Below are 27068 nucleotides of genomic sequence, written 5' to 3'. Positions count from 1 at the left end.
TCTTCATTTTTGAAGAAACAAAATAGGAAATTCTTTCCAGTAGCACCTTAGAGACCAACTGAGTTTGTTCTTGGTATGAGCTTTCGTGTGCATGCACACTTCTTCAGATACACAGATGATTCCAAGGAACTTCCTGAAGTTTCAAAAACCACTGGAATATATTCAAGATATATTATGTGTATAAAGAACCTGCTCTAAGAAGCAAAATGCAGAACAGATTACATAGTTCCATCTTAGTTGCAGACTCTACAATGCAGAGTCAGGGTGAAACTGAGTTCTCAGGCATCTTCCCAACATACACCTTGGGGCACGAGTCCAACAACCTGCTCACAATTAGGAAAGCCTGGCAAAAAAGTATGGAAGCTTTTATAGCCATTTAAATGTCACTGAAATTCCCAACTGATTTGCACCCACAAGGAGTGGGAAGACGTTCGAACAACAGTAAAAGAACAGGACCAACTTCATTAATACTGTTTGAAGAATGGAGCCAGGAGTAAGGCTACAATGCTGGAAAGAGATGATGCCAGACCATGGCAACAAAGTGAACTAACTGAAAACCCTAGTTATCCACATAGAGCAACAGTTGCCTTTTCATTCAATAAATCATTTCGGGGCAACAAATCCTCTGCAATGGTTGAAGGGAGATTTCACCGAGGAATGCATGTAGCTTTTCCAACCCTTCCACATTCATATCTGAATTCCTGCCCACTACTTAAAGCTAGTTGATACAGTAAACTCGGGGGGGGGGGGTTGCAGGGTGGTAGCAAGTTGCTGCTGATCACTGATGCATCTAGACCACATTGCCTGTTGCAACTGGTAGTGGTTCTTCAAGACTTCAGTTGCAGCTACCCTTTTTATTGAGTTGAGGATTAAGTTGGAAGAATTGACATGGACCTAACTATTGTGTGAAGGGGCAAGGTATGTTGCTCGTGTATTAATAAATCAATGTCAAGGGTGCTCCCCAGCCAAACAAATCGACACAGCAGATAGTTTACTATTTATTCTCACAGATAACACTTACATTCACTTCTACAGTTCTGCATATTTATGCACACCAATCTAGCAGTTGGGAAGCTATTCCCAGATTCGTGTTCTTTGGAGCAGTCACAGCAACAGGTTTGCTCTACCAGTTTATGTACCTTCCCCTGATGAGCTACACCAGGCATAGGCAACCTTCGGCTCTCCAGATGTTTTGGCCTACAACTCCCATGATCCCTAGCTAACAGGACCAGTGGTCAGGGATGATGGGAATTGTAGTCCGAAACATCTGGAGAGCCGAAGGTTGCCTATGCCTGAGCTACACACACACAGCTGGAGACTACGCCTGCATAGTAACAGTAACAACAACAACAACAACAACAATTTATTATTTATACCCCGCCCATCTGGCTGGGTTTCCCCAGCCACTCTGGGTGGCTTCCAACAAAATATTAAAATACAGTAGTCCATCAAACATTAAAAGCTCTCCTAAACAGGGCTGCCTTCAGGTGTCTTCTAAAAGTCTGGTAGTTATTGTTCTCATTGACATCTGGTGGGAGGGCGTTCCACTACCGAGAAGGCCCTCTGCCTGGTTCCCTGTAACTTGGCTTCTTGCAGTGAGGGAACTGCCAGAAGGCCCTTGGCACTGGACCTCAGTTTCTGGGCAGAATGATGGGGGTGGAGACACTCCTTCAGGTATACTGGGCCGAGGCTGTTTAGGGCTTTAAAGGTCAGCACCAACACTCTGAATTGTGCTTGGAAATGTAGAAGCTGCCTCTGCTCTTCTGGCTTCAGTTCTCTCCTGGTTCTGGGAGACACTGCTGCAAGAGAGGGTGGGGAAACACCCATCCCTTCACTTGACTGGTCTGCCTCTTCCTCCGGCTCTGAAGCTTCCCCTGCCTCTGATTCTTGCTTCCTGGCTGGTACAGGTGTCCCCACACCACTGCTCCCCTCTACTGAGTCAGAGTCCAGCCCCGCTTCCCTAGGTGTCCTGCTAGTCCCTGACAATCCATTTGCATGGGAGAGCTACAGTTTGCCATTTATAGCACTGCTCTTCCCAGCTAGCACATCTGCTACAGCCCTATTTTGTGGGCTGGTTGGGAAGGACTTCATTTCAAACAACACACTGGGTCCTTCCATGCCATTAAGCATTCCAGACTGCTGCTTTACATGCAGGACAGCTTGCAATGCTGAATTACAAATAATTATTCTGTTATTCTTCACTGGTAGGAATTTCCCTCCTGCAAAGATGAGCAAGAATTTTTTTATGGGTAGAAGAGAAAGGACCTTGTGGTGGGAACACACCCTAATAGGTCTTTAGAACTGTTCATCAAAAGTGCCCCTTCACTGTCTGCCAAACTGATTATGTATTTACCATTTTCCATAATTTCCGGAGTTAACAACAACAACAACAACACTCGTTTGTGAGAATTGTGGGAGAGGGGAATCCTTGACCTTAACTTTAAAATGGCTAAACAAATGAACAACATGACATTCAAAGGACCATTTTCTTCTTTCCAAAATGTGAAGGGGGGGCATTCAAATTTCAGCCTTGGCTCATTCAGGAAATTTAATTTGAGAGTTTTGTCCTAGGCCTTTCCAAACACTCTAGGAATTGTCATCCATGAAATTTGAATGCAGTGCCATGCAATATTAGACAAAATTTCACACAATAGACTTCACCCAGCTTCTGCCCTCTTTAAAACCCAAGACCACATTGCTAACAAGAAATATGCCCACGTGTGAAGTGCCACAAGTGAATTACAGGCAAGTCAAGAGTGAAATAGGAAGGGCCATTTGCCTTCTACTGAGTCAGACCAATTGGTCCATCTAGCTCAGTACTGTCTCCTCTGACTGGTAGAATTCCAGAAAGCCCTACCAAGAGATGCCAATAATTGAACCTGGGTTCTTCTGAATGTAAGGTAGATGCACTATCACTGAGCTACAGCCCTTTTCCTCAGACACTAGAGCTGGCTAATCGCACCTCCAGGTACCAAAAGGAAAGGCAATCTACACAGGCTATACAAACTTGCTTCAGACTATACATACTTGTGTCATATGAAGATCAGGGAAAATGCATAACAAGACAAGACATAGTTACAGGTGGGTAGCCGTGTTGGTCTGCCATAGTCAAAACAAAATCGAAAATTCTTTCTAGTAGCACCTTAGAGACCAACTGACAAGACATAGTACAAAACCATATTAGAAAAAGCAAATGATTGTGTTCACTCTGCACTGTCCTCCTGCCACCTCATCCCACTCCTCCTGATAATCAATAGTGACCACTTGCAGAGAAGCTAGTGTAGCAGTTCTGCCACACCTGGCAAGTCACTTCAAACATATATTGGGTTTTTCTTCAGTAAAAAAAAAATAAAGGTATGTCAGTTTTCCTTTTGAAAAAAGATTAAATTTCATACTTTCTTTTGCTATTGAAATAAAGGGTTTAACATTAAGTTATCCTGTGCAAACTTTATTCCACTGGGATTGTGTGGTATGGACCCCTTTTCCAGGCAACCAGCTTTGTCCTGAAATACTTCCTAAACTATCAGTTTCTAAAGCAATTCACATGGTGAAATGCAAGAGGCTGTGATAAAGTGGTAAGTACTGTGAATGAGAAGGGAAAATGCATATGCATTATGTCTGTCTTTTCTAGCACTGTCCCCAGCAAAAAAAACAACCAAAGACCCTCAACTCCAGGTTGAAAGATTACCAAAGTTATACAGTGCATGCTGAAACTGAGGTTTATTTGGAAAATTACCCATCCAAAGCACATGGGCATTACTCCCAAAAATGCCTTTTAGCCTGTGTTAGCCTGGATGAGAAGGAAGCAAGGACCCAGAAAGTAACTAGTTCCGCAGAACATTACATCCTACCATTCTGTGAATAAACAGGTACAGGTGAGCATATTATGACCCAGCACCTGGGCCCCTCTGACAGTGATTCCTGTCATCAAGTCAGGAATGTCTTGGCCACCTTGAGAACAGGATGCTGTACTAGATGGGCCATTGGCCTGATCCAGCAGGCTCTTCTTATGTTCTCTGATTATGACAACCCTGAGTATGGATAATCTGCCAAGGAGTTCTCATGGCTCCCCAAGCCTGTGAAACCTACAGTGTGAGGGTCAATTCCAGAAACATATGTGAAGAGGTGGATGAGCTAACAGATTCTGAACGTGAGAGGACTGAGGGGTCTTAATTAGCTGACATTCCTAAATTGAAGCTATTCACTTTCCTAGGAGTTTTCATTTCAAAAAGCATAAAATACAGTCAAAGGCTATACATACAAAGACATTATAGTTCAGAGCTCCAACCACAGATTTCTTTAGGAGTAATATATATCAGGTTCCGTTTCAAGAGATATATAAGAGCTTGGTTGAACTCGGGACTCCGTCAGACTAGCATATGACTTCCTTGGGATCTCTCACTGATCTTGCAAAACCCAAGCTTGGCTCTGTAACCTGAAACCTCTATCTCCCCAACATCAGATTATCCACGGTATAATTTGAGCAAGTGCTCCAGGGCCTTTAGCTTGGAATAACCCCATAAGAAAACTGAGGATCACCGTGCTGTTTCAAAAAGGAATTGGAGGCAGCTAATGAGGAAGTTGCTCTCCAAACTTGTTCACTGTTTCCAGGAGGAAATGGAGAGGGTTACTGTGAGACAATAAGCACTTTGTCCTAATTAATAATCAATCTGATCCAAAAAGTGTAAGGTGGAAGGTGCTGGTGGGGGTTTGATAATTAATTAATTAATTAAATGAAACAAAAAAATGGCTTTAAATTGGCTTCCAATTTAAAAATGCTTTAACTAAGCATGGGGGCAACAGACTGCACAGAGGCATTTTTTGGTTTAACACAGCCACTTACTTTGTTACAGTCACCAAGTCTACCTTGACATAGAACAAAAATCCAGTCACCGAGCAGCCCAAGGGGTGGGACCACCTATGGGCAGTTGGCCTGATTTGCAGGTCCACCATGATACAAAGCGCTCTGGTGGCCCCCTCTGACAACCTGGGGGTGCTGCAACCACACATTTCCCTGATCTCTTGGATCTTCTAATATTACCTAGACAATGGGAAAGAGTTTTAGATTCTGTAGCAATGGTATTGATGGATCTTTAATTACAACTTATACAACAAAAAATAATATTTAGAATTTATCAGACTACATTACGTTTGTATATAAAAAAAGGACTGTCTAATGTGGCCTGGCCCAATACTGCTTGTGGGCAAAAATCCTTCTCAGTGACTAATCACCACCTACAGCAATGTTAATGAAAAACAACCTGAAGAAGAACAATGGAAATACTACATAACTACAAATGAGACTGAAATCTGAGTGAAGAAAGCTGCCAGCAATACTGGAAACTCCCAGGATATGCCTGTATTTAAAGCTCTAGACTGGGCCAGGGGGAAGAGGTTGGTTCCCTCTCCTGCCTGGTACACCCTCAGGCTTTTAAAGGTTCTAGTCCAAATAGTCACTTTTACACTCTTTAACAGCAATGATTCACTCTCTGATCTGAAAGAGGAGTAATCATTGTTCTTGCCATTTCATCACATGTAGTTGACCCTTTGACATAGATTCTACGATATGAAACTCATTTTAATGGCTATACAGCACACTCTAATTCTAATATGGAAGGAAATTTTTAACTTTGCAAAACGTCTATGACCACTATTAATTCTTCCAAAAGCTCCACAGATATATTTGGTGCATCAGTGTAACATCTCCCCATCTGGTATTTGCAAACAGTCTATCCCAAATTACTGGCAAAGTCTAATTATTATATTGAGTGTAGACATTTTATACAGCTAGCTCTCACAAAGTTGTAGAATATTCTATCTTAGATCCACCAAAACCTGAGCACTTGGCAGAGGTCTTGTGGACAGATCATTTCACTTGTCCTTCCATTGGAAGTGTCCGAAGTTTATCTCTCATTGTAGTTAATCATTTATGTCAGGTTTGGGGAACTTTTGGCTCTCCATATGTTGATGAACCATAACACCCAGCAGCCCCTGCAAGCATGGTCAATGGCCAGGGATAATGTAAGTTGTAGTTCTGCAACATCAGGAGGGCCAAAGGTTTCCCACACCTGATTTATGTAGTGTCATTCATGATAATTTTCAGTAGGAATAGGAAAAACGTGGCCCTACAGATGCTATTTGACTCAAATTCCCTTTAATTGCAGCCAAGGATAAGGGATGATGGGAGTTGTAGCCCAATAACATCTAGAGGGCTAAATTTTCCCCATCCCTGCTTTATGAAATAACCTAAAAAAAATACATGTTCCATTCCCAAGGAACTGACAACCTAAATTTCAACAGAGGAGAGAGAAGACAGGGGCAAGGGTAACATAGGAAGAATGTGTATGTATGTAGTTATGAATGCATAAGCTTAGTTTCTATGGGACAGGGGTGGGGAATTATTTTATATTAGAAGGAACTGAATCATTGTGGGGGAGGGACCTTTGAAAGTGCAGATTGGATAGTTCTCGGCCTCTGGCACTAAGCAGAGTCTTCCTCAGGATAGCTTTGAAGTTATGGTTCAGGCTGAAAGCCAAGCCAACCCACACATTTAATGGTGTTCCTCCTCAGGCAAGAAGTTGCCCAGTCCTGGGCAATCTCCCACCTGAGAAGGGATATCTCTGAAGGTGTGAAGCAGGCAGGATATCTAGGTCTGCAGTTAGCTAACTCGATCAAAATTTGCAAAGCTCTGGGGGTGGGAGGTGAAACTCAGCTAAGGAGTGGGTCCTATTCCTGGGTTATTTAATCCTATGTTAGATTGTGGCCTGTTGCACCATGGCTCAGTTTTCCCAACTTCGATGAGATTTAAAATAAATGCAAGAAAAAAGAAGCACTAAATGAGTCTTCATTCAGAAGGCAACAAGAGTGAAGTCGCTATGTCCCTTTTTAATGTAATCAGCAATCTCATCTGCCTGAATACTGGCCAATGAAAATAAGAGAGAAAATTAGGCAAAACAACACAATTTTGCAGGTGCTACCATCTAAATCCTTTCTCAATGCAACATGGCATTCTTGGGAAGTAGATATATATTATCCTGTAGAAAAGCAAGAAGAAGCCATCAAGTACGAGGAAGATACTTAAGTCTGTCGAAAACCTGAAGTCAACAGCTCCTCTTCTGCAAATGGCTAATACATTTACTTGACAGATGTGGCTTTTACATCTATGGTTTTCCAGCTCAGCTTTGGTATATGGAGATTGCTGGAGTGCACAGAACTCAGCTGGTGCTCTATTGGATGCAGCAGTAGGCTACACATGTATTGGCTTTTTACTTTGTGTTTTGTTTGGGGAGCAATAAGATGAACTATTGGGCATAGGATGCAGTCACCAGTTGTGAGATGTTGGGAAACTGAGGGTGAGAATGTAAACGGCCATAGAAATTTTCAAGCTGCACTTACCTCTAAGTAAGATAAAATCAAGCAACTGGATGAAGAAAATGTCCTGAGGGTTTCACGTGTTTGGTACAAAGTTCTTAGAATAGAATATGACAACTACTAGCCTAGATAACAGGGCTGCTTTCTGAGCTTTCCGATTGTCATTACTGCATTACAATATTGTAAAAAAGATTTCATATCCACTATACAGTTAAGAAGTAGAGGTGTCACTCCGTTGGATGGTGTCAAGGTGGAAATATTCCACAATAGACTACCCTGTCCTGCCCCAAGAATGTCCAAGAGCCACTAAAGTCACTAGTTTAGGTGGCTTTAAAAGGCATCTAGGCAAATTCAGGAAGACCTATCAATGACTGCCCCACATGATGGATGAAGCATTGGTGTTGTAGGTGGGTGGGGTTCTTGCCATGAGTAGCCTGCTGAGTTTGGATGCTGGGTTCAGGAAAAAATCAGGAAGTTCCATCCATCCTCTGCTCATGTGCATGCAGTTCCTGATTGCCCATGGCTACTGGTCCAAGGATCAAGGCTACACATCCACCATATATTTAAAAGAAACACACAACAATAATCCTGGGAACAGTAGTTTATCCACGCATATAGAGCTACAGTTTCCTGCACCCTGAACAAACTACATATCTCAGGATTCATTTTGTTGGGGAGGGTGTCTTAAAATGTGTTTGAAATATATGGTGTGTACAATATAAAGCAGCAGTATGCAGTTACTGGGAGGCAACAGCAGAGTTAGGACTACACAATTCATGTTCTGCTTGTGCTGTTTCTGGAGGCATCTGAACACTGAGGACACAGGATGTTGGAGAAGATGGACCTTTGGCCTCACGAAGCAGGGCTCTTTTTAGGTTCTTAAGGAAATCTTCCAAGATTACCTTGGAAATTGTGGTGCCACAAGTCCCAAGGATATAACTAAGCTATTCTGAGATCAATTATTTTGTTCCATAATGAGGTGGGGAGTGAACACCCAATGGAATCAAAGAGAAACAGCACTCCATTGCTTTTGAATCTGAAGTAGGAACACCAGAAGGCTATCTCCCCATGAACAGAGCACTGGAAAACCAATCTGTCATGAAACCAATATGGAAGCAACATAAACTAAACTAATGTGCAGGCAAGAACCATTAAATAACAGACAGTTGGAAAACCAACTACGGAACATCTCTTTTGTTTACTGTGTACTATTTAAAAGGGTGGAGGGGGTAGCATAGTATTGCTCAATCTTTTTATACGATTCACCCAGGAAATGACTAATGTGAATGTTTACAGGCAACAGCACAAAACTATTTTTGGTCATGGGATGTTGTTCAAGACAAGATTTCCAAAAGCCTAATAATAATCTTTAGCTAACAAAAACCTCTCGCAGCATACCGGTCCTCCAAGGAAAAATGGTGTTCCCTTTCATGGATAGTTAACAATGTAACAATATTATCAAGAAAGAAAGCAACAGAAAAAATAAATAAAACTAATCAGACTTCTTAATTTCAAGGCATCTCTCTCCCTATTGTATTTTGTTATATGGCAAACTAATCCATGGAGGCAGTGAGTGATTTCACTTTCTTGGGTTCCATGATCACTGCAGATGGTGACAGCAGTCACGAAATTAGAAGATGCCTGCTTCTTGGGAGAAAAGCAATGACAAACCTAGACAGCATCTTAAAAAGCAAAGACATCACCTTGCCAACAAAGGTCCGTATAGTAAAAGCTATGGTTTTCCCAGTAGTAATGTACGGAAGTGAGAGCTGGACCATCAAGAAGGCTGATCGCCGAAGAATTGATGCTTTTGAATTATGGTGCTGGAGGAGACTCTTGAGAGTCCCATGGACTGCAAGAAGATCAAACCTATCCATTCTCAAGGAAATCGGCCCTGAGTGCTCACTAGAAGGACAGATCCTGAAGTTGAGGCTCCAGTACTTTGGCCACCTTATGAGAAGAGAAGACTCCCTGGAAAAGACCCTGATGTTGGGAAAGATGGAGGGCACAAGGAGAAGGGGACGACAGAGGATGAGATGGTTGGACAGTATTCTCGAAGCTACTAACATGAGTTTGGCCAAACTGCGGGAGGCAGTGAAGGATAGGCGTGCCTGGCGTGCTCTGGTCCATGGGGTCACGAAGAGTCGGACATGACTGAACGACTGAACAACAACAACAATCCATGGGTTAGCTCTGCAGTATATAAATCTTAGAAGTAAATAAATACATAAACTGACACCTTTGTGTTTTGGTCTAATGTGTTCCAAAGATGTTAATATTAGCAGTAGTTATAACACATGCATAACATCGAAATGTTCTTTAAAATACCTTAAGGTGTGATCCAGTCAACATCAAAAAAGAATAAAATCAGATTTTAAAAAAATACGAAATAGAATAGGTTGATAGAAAATTATTAGCATGCCCATCTAATGTAGGCCAAGATGGCATTCTGAATATAACTGTAGTTGATTTTAAAATTTGCCTGGTTATATTACTAATGTAACCTATAGTGCTTTCAGTATACACAACTCCATACATACATACATACATACATACATACATACATACATACATAGTTACTACAGTACTGTAGTTAATATGCAACAGTTCAATCCCAGGATTAGTACAACAAAACAGTATACGAGCGTTCATTGCACATGTGTGTGCTTTTTAAAGATGGCAAGGGTACCAAAAGACTCAGCATTTGTTTATCTGGAAGCCTGTAATGCTGAATACTGAAAAGACACTTCCACCCCCCCCCCCCCGTTAATCCCAGCTTCTTAAGGGAACACTCAGTAAGATAATGAATCCTTTAAACGTTACATCTTGTGTCTTGCATTATTGTGGTGCACCAACTCTCCACATCAAACAGTCATCAGGACTATTACAAAGTGGGCTTATAAGAGAGTGGCTGAAAAGGCGCTGTGTGAAAAGAAGTGGAAAATTAAAGCTGAGGCAGACGAAGAAAGGGCTTAATTTACTGGCATGTACAGTATGCAAATGAGATTACTCTCAGTTTAACTGCATCATTTATGTCCATAATAACGGCATCATCATTACAGGGCTCAAATTAAATTACACCATAATTAGCATATCAAAGTGATTGGTTAAAGTTTAAAACAAATACCCAATTTTGTTAATGAACAGCTGTAATTGTCATGTACACTTCAATGAAAACTCCCTAAACAAATATATGTTTTAGAATAGAGAAAAGATTTTCAAGTAGACAGGTCGGCAGCTGAGGAAAATTGCCTTAAAAAAAAAAAAGACAGGATGACACAGATTATTCTGTTAATGTTAATATATGTTCATCTTTTTTAAAGAAATAAAACATTCTATCAAAACAAGTCTGAACACCTTATAATTACTCTACTGAAACCAATGGAGGCAAAACCCATTTACCGCTTTTGACCTTGAACTACTCGAACTCCTTTTGCACAGGTGTCCTGTCTGCCTGACCAGTAAAGGACTTCTCAAAAAACATTATTTTCCTAACTTTCCCAAGGTGTATCTAAGAAGCTGTGACATGCAAGAAGGAAACTTAAGAAACTTGCTACTGTACATACAAATGCCTTGCACTGTGATTGTGCTTAATCCCTTTATAAAATGGCTAAAAGGCTTATGGTCAGGAAACAAGGGTTGGAGGGAAGGGTATATTGGGTACACTTCCCCTGTATACTAGTACTCTAGCAAGTTGATGACATGATAACATAATAGGCAGCCTACAATTCAATTTCCTTTAATTTAATCATATGTACACAGCAGATTTTGGAGGTGGGAGTGGGGGATTTGGGGTCTCATTAAAATAGATGGAGAGGTGGTGCTAGTGGTTCTGTCAATGTCAGCCTGAGAGCAAGTAATGTGCTTCTATAGATCAATCACTGCTAAAATGCATACAGTAAATGTACAGTAAAAAAAAAAAAATCTTCGTGCCACATGCAACTTAATGAATCAAGAAGCATGCTGCATAATATTAAAATATTATAAGCAAGGTTTCTGGCAGTTCATCTGGATAACAATCGAGACTACACATGACCATAATTGCAAAGCAGCAGTGTCAAAGGAATCGGCAATGCTAAAGAAAATAAACCCCTCTCCCACCCACCCCCTTTTTGTTTACATCTGTGCCACTGGACTATCATTGTCCAACTTTGAGCATTAAAATATGTATTTTGTGGCAAAAACGAGAATGCACTTTCAAAAATACTTAACAAGCAAACTGAATGTCTTATTAAATCGATATTATCAAAACAGTGTTCAAAGATTTAAAGAAAGTAGCTTTTCATTTTATTCATCGAGGAATCCATTAAAGCCTGAGCTCTGAAGTAGTATGTAAATTATGTGCCTTTCAAGGTAGAGCTAGGGCAAATTCACTCCATCAACTAATGATGAACCTCATTATGTGCAGAGAGTATTCATAATGAGGAAACAAGCCACCCGCCATTCCATGTTCTAACATAAATCCCTGTAAAATGTGAATTTCTCCATGTCTAATTAAAGGCTACTAATTCCTATTACCTCCCTCAACGTCCCCCTCCAAAAAACAGAACACAACACGCATATTTTTTTTTTTAAAAAAAAGCATTTCTAGATTTTTGTAAATGATGGCATTGATTATATAGCACTACTGCATATATACTGTGTATATGATTACTTCAAATTGCACCATTTCTAGCATTTGGGGGTTAGAATATTTTTTGAATACAAGAGCTCATTGACTTGCTTTTTCGTTTAAAAAGAGGCTTCAAATTATTTAGTATCAGCCTATAGATCTCACACGAAAAATAAATAAAAGGAGGGGGGAGGGAATGTACAAAAATAATAAACATATATCTGTGTGCACAAATGTATGTGCATGTTCACACACACCTAACCAGCTATTAAGTCAATCAAAAAAACTGACTATAGAAATGGCCAGAGTAAACAACAGGGGCAGAGTTGAGTCACTGTTAAGTGCTTTAGAATTCATTGATTTCAATGGGAAAGATTTAATAGGCCTACGTATTTAATTCTCCAGTATATATCCATGGGACTTTAAAGTGCTAAACTTTTGCTACATCGTGTCCTAAGGGTTGTAACAGCAGGCTGCAATTTTTTTTTAGTACCTTGCTTCATCTCTGCAAACAACTTTGCTGGAAATTCCCACATTTACCATTTATACTGCTTAAGTAGGAATTTCTCAGGTTGGGTTAACTTATCATCTCTTCACAAGACTTTACATCCTTGTAGTTATTTGTGATACGGACCACTGCATTTTCCAGAATCAACATGGACATGTTTTAGATTTTTAGGTTTCTCTGAAGTGAAATTTTTTAGAATCTTCTGAGTTGGGGGCCTGTGTTTTGTTTTTCATTTCTCTATTTACATTAAATACTACACATACCTAAGGAGGGGGGCGGAAATGTTTACTAGAAAATATCCTGCTGCAGCTGAGTGGCCGAAAAGAAATAACAAGAAGAAGAAGAAGAAGAAGAAGAAGAAGAAGAAGAAGAAGAAGAAGAAGAAGAAGAAGAAGTAGTAGTGGTGGTTACACTAATACAGAAAAGTATATTAGTAGCATGCCATCCAAAAAGTTCATATTCATGTGTAAGAAATAAAAATAAAAGACACCATCAACTAATCATTCCAATGAAATCTTAGAATTTGAATAAAAGCTCACACCTCCAAAAGAATAATTGTGCTTTACACAACCCTGCCTTCTTTATAAAAGAAATAAAATACACATATTAAAATATTTACATATTTACCAGTGTGGATTTGCTGGACCATCATATTTTTTTTAAAAAAAAAATACTTTGTTTTAAAAGGACATTGCTTCTTTAATTGTATAGAAATAGGCTCCACTATAAAAAGCTTCTTGAATGAGTGCAGGCTTACTCTTTCCTACACTCTGAGGAGGATTCCCCCCCCCTTTTTAGGTCAGCCAGTCATGCACTAGGAAGACAATCCTCCAAAAATAACTTGTCCCTCCCCCGGAGCACAGAGTTTAACAGCCTACCTTTGTTCTGGTCCTGCAGATAATAACTGGCAAGCCTCAAGACTGCAAAGATTTTGGAAGAGCCTAGGGTGGTTCAGAGTAATCACAAGTAGAGAAGATGACGGTGAAGGAGAAATAACAGAAAAGCCTCTAAAAGAAACTGGTCTAGCTGACAATTGGTCTCAGCAACGCATTTGCATCTGTAGCACTGTTTATACAGGAGTGAGTGCACCTCTGGCTCCGGCAGCCTCTACAACTAGTGGCATTTTAAAAGGACGTAGGCATGAAAATCAAGAGAAACAACACACCTCTCTTTGGACGAAGGTCTGAGACACCTAAGGCAGAATACTGGGGGGGGGCTTTGCTTTTTTGTTTTGTTTTGCTTTAAAGCAGCGTCTGTATCATTATTAGTTTGAGTGACAAACGTCCCGGGCTAAATCGACATTCTTACCTTAATGTTCCTAGTAAAAGGCTCCGGCAAACAATGCTCATGGGAAGGCGCATGCAAAAGATAGGTTTCAAGGGGGTCAAATCCACAGCTTTCAAAAATTAATTTAAAAGAAAGAAAAAAACCCCCAAAAGAAAAGGAAAATACCCACAGTGACTCATATTTCCAAACAGACGCATCTCAGCTTGGGCTGCATGGTGGCATAAAGCAGGTTTGCATACACAAGAGCTGTGTGTCAGGAGGCAGAGTTCTTTAAGATTTACTTGACACTTATTTTCCGGGAAGCCTTTTGTGGAGTTGTGCCGTTTGTTTCTTATTGTCTGTGAAGCAGTTAGAAGCTTCTCCCTGAGGGGGCCCCTCAGCCCCTGGCTCGGCCGCTTTGACAGGGAGGTAACCATATTAGGATGTGTATGGTAAAGTAAACAATAACATAGTTGCAAAGAAATGGAATTTCTCTCTCTCTCTCTCTTTCGGCTAATGGTGTTGGTGTCAGCCCTGTTTTCAGCCGTTCCCACTAGTTTTGTGCTCTAGTTCAAACAGGCCTTCTTTTAATGAAAACAAAAAAGAGGGAGTGGGGAGGTAAAGGAAAGAAACAAGCATTTCCAGCTTCCAAACTTCTCTCTAAAAGGTTTCCCCCATCTTTATTATTATTTTTTTAATGACAAGGGGGGGGGGAAGAAAAGCTTTAAGCATGCCCCACTAAGAGGCATGGCAACTTAATTGTTACGATGCACAACCAGTATTTTTGAAAGCCCCTACAGAATTATTAAGCAGGATAAAGAACATTAAATGCAGTTGTTTAATACTGAGTATCTTTTTAAAAGGCACAAACCAAAGGTGCTAGTTAGAGTCCAAGCATATCCACTGAACAGCCTCACCTTTACTAGATGTGTGAGTCGGGCAAGCACATGCAAGTCTGCTAGCTCTCCATGCTAAAAGCGTTTTATTCGGAACAGTAAAGGCAGGTGTCAAGTTATTTAATTAGAAGCAGCACTACTAAGCATTTGACAGGCGAGCAGCTCCTCCAGAAACAACCCACCACCACCCCAACACACAAAAAGAACACATTCTAAAAGCCACACTTTTTACACCAATTGCTATTTCAAAACCACAATGTCACTTACAAAGTAAGTTGCCAGGATCAGAAAAAAGCAGACTCTCCCCACATGAAGGCTGCAAACCTGTGCCTTCTTATGTGAGAGTTATGTTCCACTGACATCAGTCACACTTATGTACAGACAGCACTTAAGTTCTGGAAATCGTGAAAGACCAGGAAATCAATCGAACAGGGCACAGGACTGCTGCCTAAGAGATTAGCATCTAGAGGTGCAAGCTGAGTATAAAATCTACATATTTGAAGTGGAGGCGGGGGGGGGGGAGAGCGTGTGGTGAACACACACATGTAGAAGCAAGTGAGTTTCCATGTCTTTCCCCAACCTAAGCAGGATGCCTGGAGCAGTTACCCTTCCAGGAAGACATGACATGAGGTCAGGTCGTTTAAAAGTATTTTGTAGCATTACCAGTCAGCATAAGTCATCAGACAATGAGAGACAAAGCAGACATTCTCTGGAAAAGAAGCTGACAAAAGGGTTCAGTAGGCCGCCACCCCCCCCCCCCTTTCAGGCACCAGGGAGATAAGGGAGGTTGGGACTTGAGAAGGAGTGGAAGAAGTGAAGCAGGGGGTAGGGAGGCATTGGGGTAGGAGGAACAAACTGAGCAAAGGGGTGGGGGGAGAGAATATAAAAATACAGCAGACACCTGCAAGGTCAAGCCTCTTCAAACTAATTCTCCCTTTTCTTGTTATGGGATCTTGAACCAGAATTTTGGTACAGAGTTCTTTTAAAACCTGCCTCCAGTTCTCTCCAAGATACTGAATTTTCAGGGAGTTTAGACCCCGTGTTTCTCTCTCTGTACTGCCTTGCATGCAAGAACTAGATAGATAAATAAATGGATGGATGGATGGATGGATGGATGAAGGAATAAAAGGACAAGTTAACACAAAGAGATATCAAAATCAATGAATCACACAAACAACAAGCAGTTCAAAAGTTCAAAGACATGATGATGGCCAGTTCACTAACGTCCTAGTACTCAACCAATAATAAACTTGACTCCATCACTCCTCATACTATAGACAATTTCATAACATCATTTTCATTAGCTTGTCCTGGTGAAAACTGCTAGCTATTTATGTATATGCTAAAATAAATTAGCCATTTCATCGAGCAGCACGATCCGTATAAAATGCATTAACACAATGCTCAATTTTACAGTTGGGGTAAATAATAAATCAGATATTCAAATACAAAATGATTTTATCTATATTATCATCATCGTTGTTGTTATTATTGTGGAGCTCCTGCTCTTGCATTCTGCTCATGCAGAAAGTATTTTATTGGATTTATTTGTTTCAATTATATACATATATCACACACACGTACACACATACATGCATACCTACAGTGAAACAGTCCAATGAATCCTAGCAGTGGGATCTGGGGAAGTGGGGGGGGGGAGGAAATCCAATATTTAAAACAAATGAGCTTGGATCCAAAGAAACGTGAATGGAAGGAGAAAATGCACTAGTGCTGTTCCATGAACTCTCGTGGAAAAGCAAATGGAAGACTGCTATGAATGCATCAGGATAAGAAGCAGGACTGGCTGCTGTAGTGTATGAAGCGAAGTGCTCCATAAAAATATACTGAGAATTATCTTGTACAAATTGTCACACAAGGTGATGCAAAAACTAAAAAATATTAAGTAGCATTTGGCACTGGCATTCCATATACTGCATTTTAGAATGAACAATCTGGAATCACAGTTGAGGCTAAGGAGGCAAGTGTCGGCAGCACCAGTAGCCAGGTGGACTTATCAGCTTGGGTCTCCAAGGGAAATACAATATATTTAATAGCATAGGTAATACTTTGGCCACATGAGAAGAGAAGACTCCCTGGAAAAGACACTGATATTGGGAAAGATTAAGGGCACAAGGAGAAGGGGACGACAGAGGACGAGATGGCTGGACAGTGTTCTCGAAGCTACCAACGTGAGTCTGACCAAACTGCAGGAGGCAGTGAAAGACAGGAGTGCCTGGTGTGCTCTGGTCCATGGGGTCACGAAGAGTCAGACACGAATAAACAACAACAGATAAAATACATTATAATAAAAACACAGGAAGTCCATAAAAATCCACCAGTAACCCCTAATACCGGTAACAACAGCAAATAGCTTCAGCAGCACAACAAACAGCAAACACCACCAGCACAGTAGAAAAGACTACAGGAAAGGTCATTTTATCTGGTGCTGAAAAGATGTCAACCAAGATTCCAGGAAGACCTCATTGGGGAGTGTGTTCCACAAATGTGGAGCCGCAGCTTAAAATGCCCATCCTCCTCCAACCATCCCTGAAAGGAGGGACCCAGAAAAAAAGAACCTCAGAAGCCCTAAGGGATAAGGAAGGCTGATAACTGAGACAGGCGCTCCAGAAGTTATTTGGGTTCTGAGCCATAAGGAGCTTTATAGGTAAAAGCCAGTACTTTGAATTGAGCTCTAGTCACCTAATCCAGCTGTGACAAAACTGGTGTTACATGCTCAGCTTGCATCAAAACTTTCAGTACTCTGGCAGCTGCATTCTGCATTATTTGAAGCTTCCAAACAGCCTTCAAAGGCAGCTCCATGTAAAGTGCACTGCTCTGATCCAATCTTGATGTTAGCAGAGCATAAATAACTGCAGTCAAGCTACTATTTTCCAGATAGGCTTGTGGTTGGACCACCAGCCTGTTGGAAGGCACTCCATGTCACCAAGACCACTTGCGCCTTCAGTGATGGGAACCTGCAAACAATGAACCCGCTTCTTCAGATAGGAAGGAAATCATATGGTTGGCATCCTTGAAAATCAATCATAGTGTCCTTTACTGCTTCTCATAGGAGAGTGTGTGTCATATGATTTCCACCAATCTGTCTCATCTCACTTCCCTGGGCTGAAAATCCAAAATCCATGGTTTCATAACAGGCGGAAATAGAAAAATGCTATCCCTAGGTATCCCACCCATTGGATCATGAGGCACGTGACTCAGTTACATATTACAACTGCCACACAGAGACAGCATGGAATAGTCCTCAGGCAGCAGTTGTAATTTGTATAAGGGCTCCCCACTTAAATTCACTCTGCTAAGTTCTGTGCCCCTCCTAAGAATATGTGGCGGGGTGTGTGTGTGGAAAATCTCCATATGAAGGCACTAATCTGCATTGTTGTTGTTGTTGTTGTTTAGTCGTTTAGTTGTGTCCGACTCTTCGTGACCGCATGGACCAGAGCATGCCAAGTACTCCTGTCTTCCACTGCTTCCCAGTTTGGTCAGACTCATGTTGGTAGCTTCGAGAACTGCATTAGGCACCCTATATTTTATGAAATCTACCAGGTAGGTTCTGTTTCAAGTAGCTTTTCCACATAGTAATTAATTATAATTTGTAGAATAGTAGGTATGATGCTCTGAGTAGTATCTCTTAGAACATTAGAACGATTCAAGGGCAGCACAAGCCATAAGAATGCGTCCACACAATACAGAAGGGGGTCTGTAAGAGAACAGCAAAAACATAAAGCTCAAGAACTGTGCACACATGTATCAAGCGTATGGGCCTGGTAGAAATAGTGCTGCTTTTGCATAAAAAATTAATGACTGAATTACTAAAGTGGGAATTCTAGCTTCCAGTATCTTTTTTCACCACAGGCCACTCAAGTGGTTTCACTATCACAGCATCAACTATGGCAAAAAGGCCATTAAAAGGGTCATTTCCAGAGTGAGCATTTCAAGCAAAGAAACCATGAACCTCTGCCCTAGAGCACAATGCATAACTTATATCATGTTAATTCTTTCCCCAAAACATGTTTCAGGGGACTCTGACAACCCAGGTGGTTCCTTCCCTCTTCTCCCATCAGCCCCCTTCTCAAATGTATTGTCTAGTAACATATTAACTGAGTCGATGTCAAGCTTAAGTTGAAAAGAGCTTTATCATATTTTAAAGCTAGAACACTATATAAAAAGGGGAATCAGAATTGAATTTCCAATCCACAGGTTTAACACATGCAACTTATTTCCTTGGTAAGTGTGTCAGAAAAGTAGTGGACTCAAAGCAGCTAGCCAGTGTACAAACTGTTCTCCAAAACTCTGCCAATAATGGAGAATGTCTATTTTTTATTTTTTTTAAAAAAGTTATTAGTTCAATGCTGTTCTTTTTTGTTTTGTGAAGAGGACAAAGCTCCACTTGGCACACAGAAGAAACCAAAACCTTTTACCCTCATTACTCGAACCATTTTTGAAGCTTGGGCTCTAGCCGTGAAAATCTAATTAATCAATTAACCAACTGCACCACTCAGCTGACCATATGTTAACTTAATTCTTTTAAAAAATATATTTCACATGAGCAGTTCTCTTTGCTCACCATTTATTATTGATTTATTTCAGTCTGCTGTCTGACCATCTCACAGCATCAAGAAAGGTAAGTGTTTTAAATGAATTGGAAAGCAATATTAGAAAAAGATGAAAAGGTAATACTGTATTTCATACTAAAATATGAAATATAGTTTGCTAAAATGGCCTTTCACCTGATTAGTCACAGCTATTAATTGCTAAGTGGCATACACAACATGCTCAACAATCTACCAGTTCCACACAACTATGAAGAACAAGGTCCATCAATGGAAGAACAATAAATATCCTTATTCCCCAATATCATGGGACTCTTATTATCCGCACTAAGTCCCCAGCTATGGTGAGAAATTCATCAATCACTTAGGGGCAGACCAACACGGCTACCCACCTGTAACTGTGTTAGGGTAAAGAATCTAGGATATAAGCTAAGAACCACCAAGTGGTTTGAACGTGATGGCAACGTATTCTACATCTCTTTGTCATCTGAAGTTCCCTACTTTTGTATTATTTAAAGAAAAAAACAGCAATAAAATACTGCCTTATGGGGTTTTGTGAGAAGCAATAGATAATCATCACCCACTCTACTAATGTTTTCACCAGTGTAAAGGATTCTCCATAGCAAACTCGAGTGCAGTGCATTGAAATAATGTCCCCTGATAACACAGATGTGCCACCCATTGCATGAATCTTTGTATCAAAAAAATTCAAACAACCTTGGATCATCAGGTTAAAATTCTCCACACTGTCTCAAGGCTTACTATTCACCAGCCTGAGTTCCCTAGCTAGACTGAAAATCTGCCTAACGTGATGTCATTTGTTTTAAAGGACAGAGCCTTTAGCTGCATGGCAGGGAGAAATCAGCAGGTGATGATTTGCTATCAATGTATCTCTATGCTGAGATAAATTTCCAACTTTTCTAAGTGTGTTCAAAGCCCTTTCACACTTTCACACCAACTGTGTCAAGGTAAACACCAGAACACATTGACAGCAACACTAGAAGCATCTCAGAAACAAAGTTCAGGAGCAGTTGCAAAAGCTCCATTCCCTCCTAGCTTTACCTCCCTATCTTAGAACAGAAAAGTGTTCACTACCTTATTAAACTTTTAAGCAACTGTCTGGGCGAACATACCCATAGTCAGAAGCAAACAGCCTAAAGAAAATAAACACGTATCAGCACAGAATTATTGTACAAGCAAATTTCTTGTTTTAGGGACATGAGTAGGGTAAGAACAAACCTATCACAAAACGTCATTCACTCCAGAATACAGGGGTTTTTTTTAGCATGAAGATATGAAAGATTGTTGTGCTTTTAAGATCTAAGCATTATAAAGAAACTATCCCTTTGTGTGCTGTTTTCTTTCGGCTGCTGTGAACATGTTTGTGATGTGAGAGTGTCCCACACACCAGTTACATTTTTTTTACTGCACATGGTAATTGGATATTTCATTCAAGTAGTTATTCTCAGTTATCTGTTACCTATATCAAATGAATGTCCCTTGAAATGACTTGCATGACATGGTTTCTTTTCTGTCATCCTGCTCCAGAACTCTATTGAAGAAAAAGTCCGTAATGAAGTTATCTCTTGTTGTGCAAAGTGTTTCCATTCCAACATGCAAGTATTCCGTGGGGTAATGGGGAAAGAACTATGTGATGTGCCATGCTACAAACCACAGCAGCCATGTTGTGAAAATCTACGTATCTGAATAGCAATGGTATTTGTAAGCAAGTGGAACAAGCAAATGCATCCATCAACAATTTTTATTCACAAGTAAAAGTATGCAGGGATATGAAATAAAGTTATATTTTCAGCAACACGTCAATGAAGCTATTACTACCAGTGTTGAAAATCCTCCTTCCTATCTTAACCATTTTTATGGTAGATTCAAATACATGGGTTTTTTCTTCTTCACAGCCGCTTTCAATTTCCCTGCATCTTTCGTTGCTGTACCTTATCAAGTAAGGGTGAAAGAGTATCCAATTTAATATCAGTTTGCAGGACTGGAGATTTCCTTCATATCTTATGCAGCAAGGAAAGCTTCAGGGGAAGGCTTAGGAGTAAGCATCAGGTTTTAAATACCTTGATTGGCTGGAACCTCAGATCCCATCAGGGTTGACTTAGTCCTTCATGTTTCTTTGGCAGATAAACTAACTTTTATCCAGTTTATTTTGCTGGGTACTTTTGAATGAACTCTTAAGAGCTGATGTCTTCCCTATTCTACGTGAGTTTCCTCTGAAAAACTCATTTGGCCTTGCATTGAGTCATGCATTGTGACTCAGGTTCCCCATCTGTAAATGAAAATAATTATTAGTCTACAGCAGAGTGTGACAAATAGAAGTAAACTTCCATAGTGGAGTTGTGAAGTTTGGTTCTCCACATTTGATCTTTGCCAAGTTGTAAGTTAACAGAAAAGTTACAGTAAGTAATATCAGTCGCAACAAACCAATCATCTCCCATCGCACTCTCCTTCCCTCTCCTAAACAACTGTATTATTTGGATGCTATATTTAGTAAATGCACACTCCGTGATTGTACTTTTAGTAGCATAGGACACATGTTTTTAGTGAATAAATAGTAGGAAGGAAGAAAAAGTGGAAATGTAGGATAAAAAGAGAAAAGGCTTAATTAAGAAGACTGGCAGAAATTCCCTAAGATAATCACAACATTTTCTAGAAATGTATTTCAGATAGTATCACAAGTTTCTTTTTGTCTCTTAAAAAGGCCAGTTCTTTTCTCCTCTTCCAGATCAGTTAACTGCATTATACAAGAACATATAGAGTTTTGGCTTTCTGTGCTGCCATCATTAACCACTTGATTACCGTGACCACTCCTGCAATCTACATAATGCTATTTGTTACAGCCCTCTCTCAGAGTTGAGTGCCCCAAGCAAAGAGAAATACCTGCCCTAAACGTACAATATTTTCCCCGAAACAACGTCAATATATTTTGAAACTTTCCTCCACCATGGATCTATGGTTTCACAATTAAAGATTGCTAAACCTTCATCTAGCATGTAGAAGATAGAGGTGAAGAACTGAGTGCAAAAAGTCCAAAGTAATCAGGAGGTTCCTTGTGCACCCTTGTACAAATTAATTGAAACAAAGCATGTTTTCTTTCTTACTCGTAATCCTGTACTCAAAACAAACACGAAAAGTCAGTTGATCATTATAGTGTCGGAAGCCTGCAGCCAATAGAAGGAATGATGCGCTCGCCACAATATATTGAGGTTCTACGAAAGAGAGTTATTCCAGAGCTGGAAAAGAGGTATCCTGACGGTACTGGGATATTGCAGCAGGACCTAGCCCCCTGTCACACATCGAAAGTGGTGAAGAAATTAATGACAGAGCAGCAAATACAGGTACTTGATTGGCCAGGGAGTTCCCCGGATGTAAATCCCATTGAGAATTTGTAGGCTATATGCAAAAGTCGCCTCCGTGCTGTAGACCGTACGACTATGGAGAAGCTCATTCAGGCACTGATTCAAGTGTGGTACAGGGATCTGAAAATCAACAGTGACTTTTCGAAACCAGTAGGCTCCATGCCAAACCGTGTTCAAATGCTGCTTAAAAATAGCAGAGGTCATATCCGTTACTAATGTACATATATGTGTTTTGTACATGTATATGTGAGTTTTGTACAATAAAGTACATTGTTTGTTTCAATTAATTTGCACAAGGGTGTAGACCAAAAAGCAGGACAGAAATGTTCAAAAACGGCAGCAAGCATATACAAGTTGCATTCATCACATGAACTGTAATAGAATTTGCAGTTATGTTGTCCAGCTGCACAAGTTTAATGTATGATCCCAGATGTGGGTTCACATAAAAAATACTGAATTCAAAAGGGGAAGTGAAAAGTGGAGGGAAAGTAAAAGCATCATTTTGCCATCGCCACCCCTCACCCTGCCCTTCATATTACAGGATAGAACAAACTGGAACCTGCTCTGGATTAAACAGCCAATGGCACTGCTAGGACAAGACATTCCGAAAGGAATGGGCTTACATGTAAACTTTTACGTTTGCATAGCCCATAACTGGGAAGAGAGATAGATTCTAATAAACAGGCAAGCTGAGATACAGCACACTAAAATATGGCAAACAACAAATCTCTCTACCCAGATCATAAAAAGAATTTTTCTGCAGCATGCATAAGGATTCAAGATTCAAGATTCAACTGTGCAATTCTAATATTGTGCTTTGGTCTTCTGTTATAGCAGGCAAATTGCTTTGTCTTAATCTTTGTTCCAACAGGCCTTCCAAGCAATTATTGTTATTTCTTTAAAAAGCACAGAGTCCCCTAATTTAGTACAAGTCCAATATGACATTTGGACCTCACTGTCTCTCAAACAAGAGCATTATATCTACCAACAGCTCAATGAAAAGCAGCTCTTAGGTTCTCAGACCTGCTTAAAATGCTATGGTTGGCTTGTTAAACAAGCTGTATTCTGAGCTTTGCACGTTCTAAGAGTCCACATTAAGTCCTACCCCACATGTGCTTAAATCATCTGGACTCTCCCTCCATCAAGGAACTGAGGAATGAAGCAGAGAAGAGAACAGCCTTTACAGCAATGGCTCCAAGCCCATAGAATTGATTGCCAGCTCAAGTTCCACCATGGCGCTTCTCTTTCAAAAACAGTGCAATACTCCCCACCCCACCCCAACCGGGGAGACACATTTATGAACAGACAGCTTGCACTTCATAATAGTGCAGCCCTACTACTTCCGGCTTTCAATCTGCTTTGATGGCTGTTGATTTTACTGTATTTTAACAATTGTTCTAACATTTTTTACTACTTTAATGCACTTATAAGCCTCCTTATAAGAAAGATGGGAGTGCTGAACATGGAGACAGGGAGCTTGAGGTAATTTTTATTTAGAAATCAATTTGACTCAGTATCATAGGTCTCACTTAACTAAAGTGTATAAAAGAAAATACTTCTCAAGGAGTGTGACGCAAGACATCTGATACCATGAACTCCATCTTAAGAGCCTTAAAGTCCAGCAGGCAATTTAAAATTAGGTAGAAGTTAACACAAGTGAAGGGACACAAGTGAAAGCACTGTTAATTATTTGAAGTTAGTGCTCTATTACCTGTGTCGAAGGAGTTTCCCCATCAGTACACATCTATTTTGGGGGAAAATGAACTTGATGGATTTCTGCTTGTAAGAAAACACTTCAAAGCAGACAGAAATGGCAACTTTATTCACCACCCAATTGTTGCTGTTGGCATCCTTCTATCTCAGGAGTGCCCCTACGGGTGTGAAGTCAAACTGCAGTGTTACCTTCCTGCGGTGCAAGTCTGGGCAGTGTTTTGGAGGTCCTGGGCTGCCCAGACAACAAGACCCATGTCTCGACCTTGCTGGTGCGGTCCAAAGAAAAGCAGAGCAATACGTTTGGCAGTAGCCTGGTTGCAGGAGTTGCCAGGAGGAGGAATAAAAGGCGCCCCCAAAGATGTCCTGCAAGGCAGTGAAAACAGGCAACCCCCAATTTGCATTGGGGTTGCGTTCCAGGTCATAGCGCATGCTGCCCCATTACATCCTCTTCTGAGTCTGAAAAAGGCCCACTGGTGCATGGTTGCACTTTCTTTGAACGCACACAGACAGGGGTTGTCTGTACGCATCTTTCTTCGGGGTTTACTCCAGAAGCCTTCCTCACAAATGAGTATAGTTGCAAAGCAGAGGAGATTTAGGATCAGAGCTTTCCTTCCCCTAGATGGGCTACAGGCTGACAAACCCCATCTGCCCCTCACTTCCCTCTACAGAATGTGCAGAAACCGCCTCCCTGACCATTGGACCCACTATGGGCCTTGTCCACTCAATCTGTCAGAGCCGGTCTTCACATACAAGTCCCTGACTAATTAAGGATTTGAGACCCATTGGCTACCCCCACCTCGTTTAGCCGGCCGGCCGAAGCCATTCCCAGACCACACAATAAGCATTTATGAAAATGAAATTAATACTGTGTTTCACGTTCATCTCAGCCCTACTTTTTTCCAAAAGAAGAAAATGTTCAGTATGTTATGAGAACACAATCACATAAGACTTTATAAGGGCAAATCATGTGCATTTAAAACAAAAACAAAAACAGGTAACCTTGGTTTATGTTGCTTATAAGCATATTTACAAAACCTGATGTGATACGATACACAAAAAAATGTCCTATTCCCATGAAATTAATATTTAGCATATACTGGGTTTTTCCACAGCGACTGGCTCTTATTCTGCAATAATATTTCCCTAAACAGTTAACTGGACAAAAAATATTTATCACAAAAAGAACATCAGGACAGTGTTTGTATAAATATGCTTATAGGATAAACATTTGGAAGGAGTGGCTTGCCCTTCACTGCTGCATTTACCTTAGTGGGTTTTATCACAAGCAATATTAGCTCTGTGGCAGGCATACCAACTTTATGCCAAGGGATAACACATGCAAGAACTGTGGGCATGATTCAGCCAAGGTTAAGCATTTGTAAGTTTCACTGATTTCAACTGATTACAACCCAAGCAATAAGTGTGTAAGATAATATTAGACTGATGCAACGTTGTATACCAGTATCTGTATCGGCAGTGCTGGGTCATCTTGCAACACATAAATTCTGCTCTGAAAGGTATAAGTCCCACAGGCTCCTACTGTGCTGAAGCAGTTTACACGGGACATAATGACTTAAGGGACTTAATGACTTGCCCTTTGGGAATATCTCCTGTGATATTGTGGCCACTGTCTCCCCTTCCACCCTTAATAAACTTTTCACAATCTCTGTATAATATCTAAAATTGGTCACAACGCAATGCTGTGTATGCATACACATGCACATGTGTGCATATGCACCCATCGGCATGTGCTCAATGCTAGAGCGATTTGGCCTATTAAGCTCCACTGGCTCTAAGTGACCTCAAGGCAGCTTACAAAACCTGCTTCAGACATGTCAAATCAGTGGGAGCAGGAAACAGACTGGTAAGAAAGCTTTACCATTAATAATCGTTGATATCAATACACATTGAAAGAAACCACATTAAGTGCAATGACGTTTACACAGTATTATATCCCCAGTGAGCCTGTTGGGTCATTTAATGTAAAAGGTGTTACTACCACATCTGTTTTAATTTATTTGCAGAACAGTGCTTCAAGTGTCTTGAACATTGCAAATTTCAAATATCTGTTTATATATACTTTTGTATGCATTCAAGCAACAGATTAATACAAGCCTTGCTAGGAAAGATTCACTTGTTCTATGAGGAGTCGGGGTAACTGATTGCTGCAATGGCAAATCACAGCCTGTGACCAACTGGACAACTTCATTCCACTTCAAACAGAAACTGAATGAAACACTCTGTGGTATATTCCACTCTTGTTATAGCCACATACCACAATTAATGCTAACTACCACACTAAATGTACAGAAAGCTATAAATACATACAAGGAGGCAAGCCCATCCACAAATATAAACTTTTTCCTCTCTCAAAAAAGAAGATCTGATGCACCTTAAAGAAAAAGGGGTGAGGGATGAATCAGGCGTGTGTGTGATATTTTAAATAACTGCCATCACTACTGCTATGCAGTTGTGCAGCAGAAATAGAAACTGACAACATATGATAAAAATACTGTTGAGTTGTAGACCAGAAATTAGAGTCCAGTATAGGTTTATCATCTTAACTGGAGATCAGAAAACTGGCTCCTAAAGGGAAAGAAAGAACATCAATTCAATTTTTCTTAGAAAACCATTTCCTACCAACTTTGAAAACAAGAATGCCTACAGTGATCTGATTGGTTTCTTTGTGATTGTTTTGGCTCAGCTCCTTCATCCCTCCTCAGTTGGGAGGCTAAATGTTAGCCTAACCACTAG

General features: G+C 40.5%; 1 protein-coding gene across 8 annotated transcripts in view; it reads right to left on the bottom strand.

Annotated features, from left to right (window-relative positions):
• FOXP1 (forkhead box P1) overlaps nucleotides 1-27068 on the bottom strand; it is a 533089-nt gene that overhangs the window by 262157 nt on the left and 243864 nt on the right. Inside the window, exon 1 of one of the 8 annotated variants that reach the window (XM_033141226.1) lies at nucleotides 13800-13898. The exons of 6 other annotated variants lie outside the window; for them this stretch is intronic. The gene's annotated coding sequence lies outside the window, so the exon portion shown is untranslated. Of the gene's footprint in view, nucleotides 1-13369; nucleotides 13591-13799; nucleotides 13899-27068 lie in introns of those variants that run through there. One more of the 8 variants, XM_033141227.1, reaches the window with a different exon arrangement.

The sequence above is a fragment of the Lacerta agilis genome, chromosome 2 (assembly GCF_009819535.1).
Source record: "Lacerta agilis isolate rLacAgi1 chromosome 2, rLacAgi1.pri, whole genome shotgun sequence".
Classification (NCBI taxonomy): Eukaryota; Metazoa; Chordata; class Lepidosauria; order Squamata; family Lacertidae; genus Lacerta; species Lacerta agilis.
Note: the sequence above shows the minus strand (reverse complement) of the source record. Positions and strands in the feature narration are given on the sequence as shown.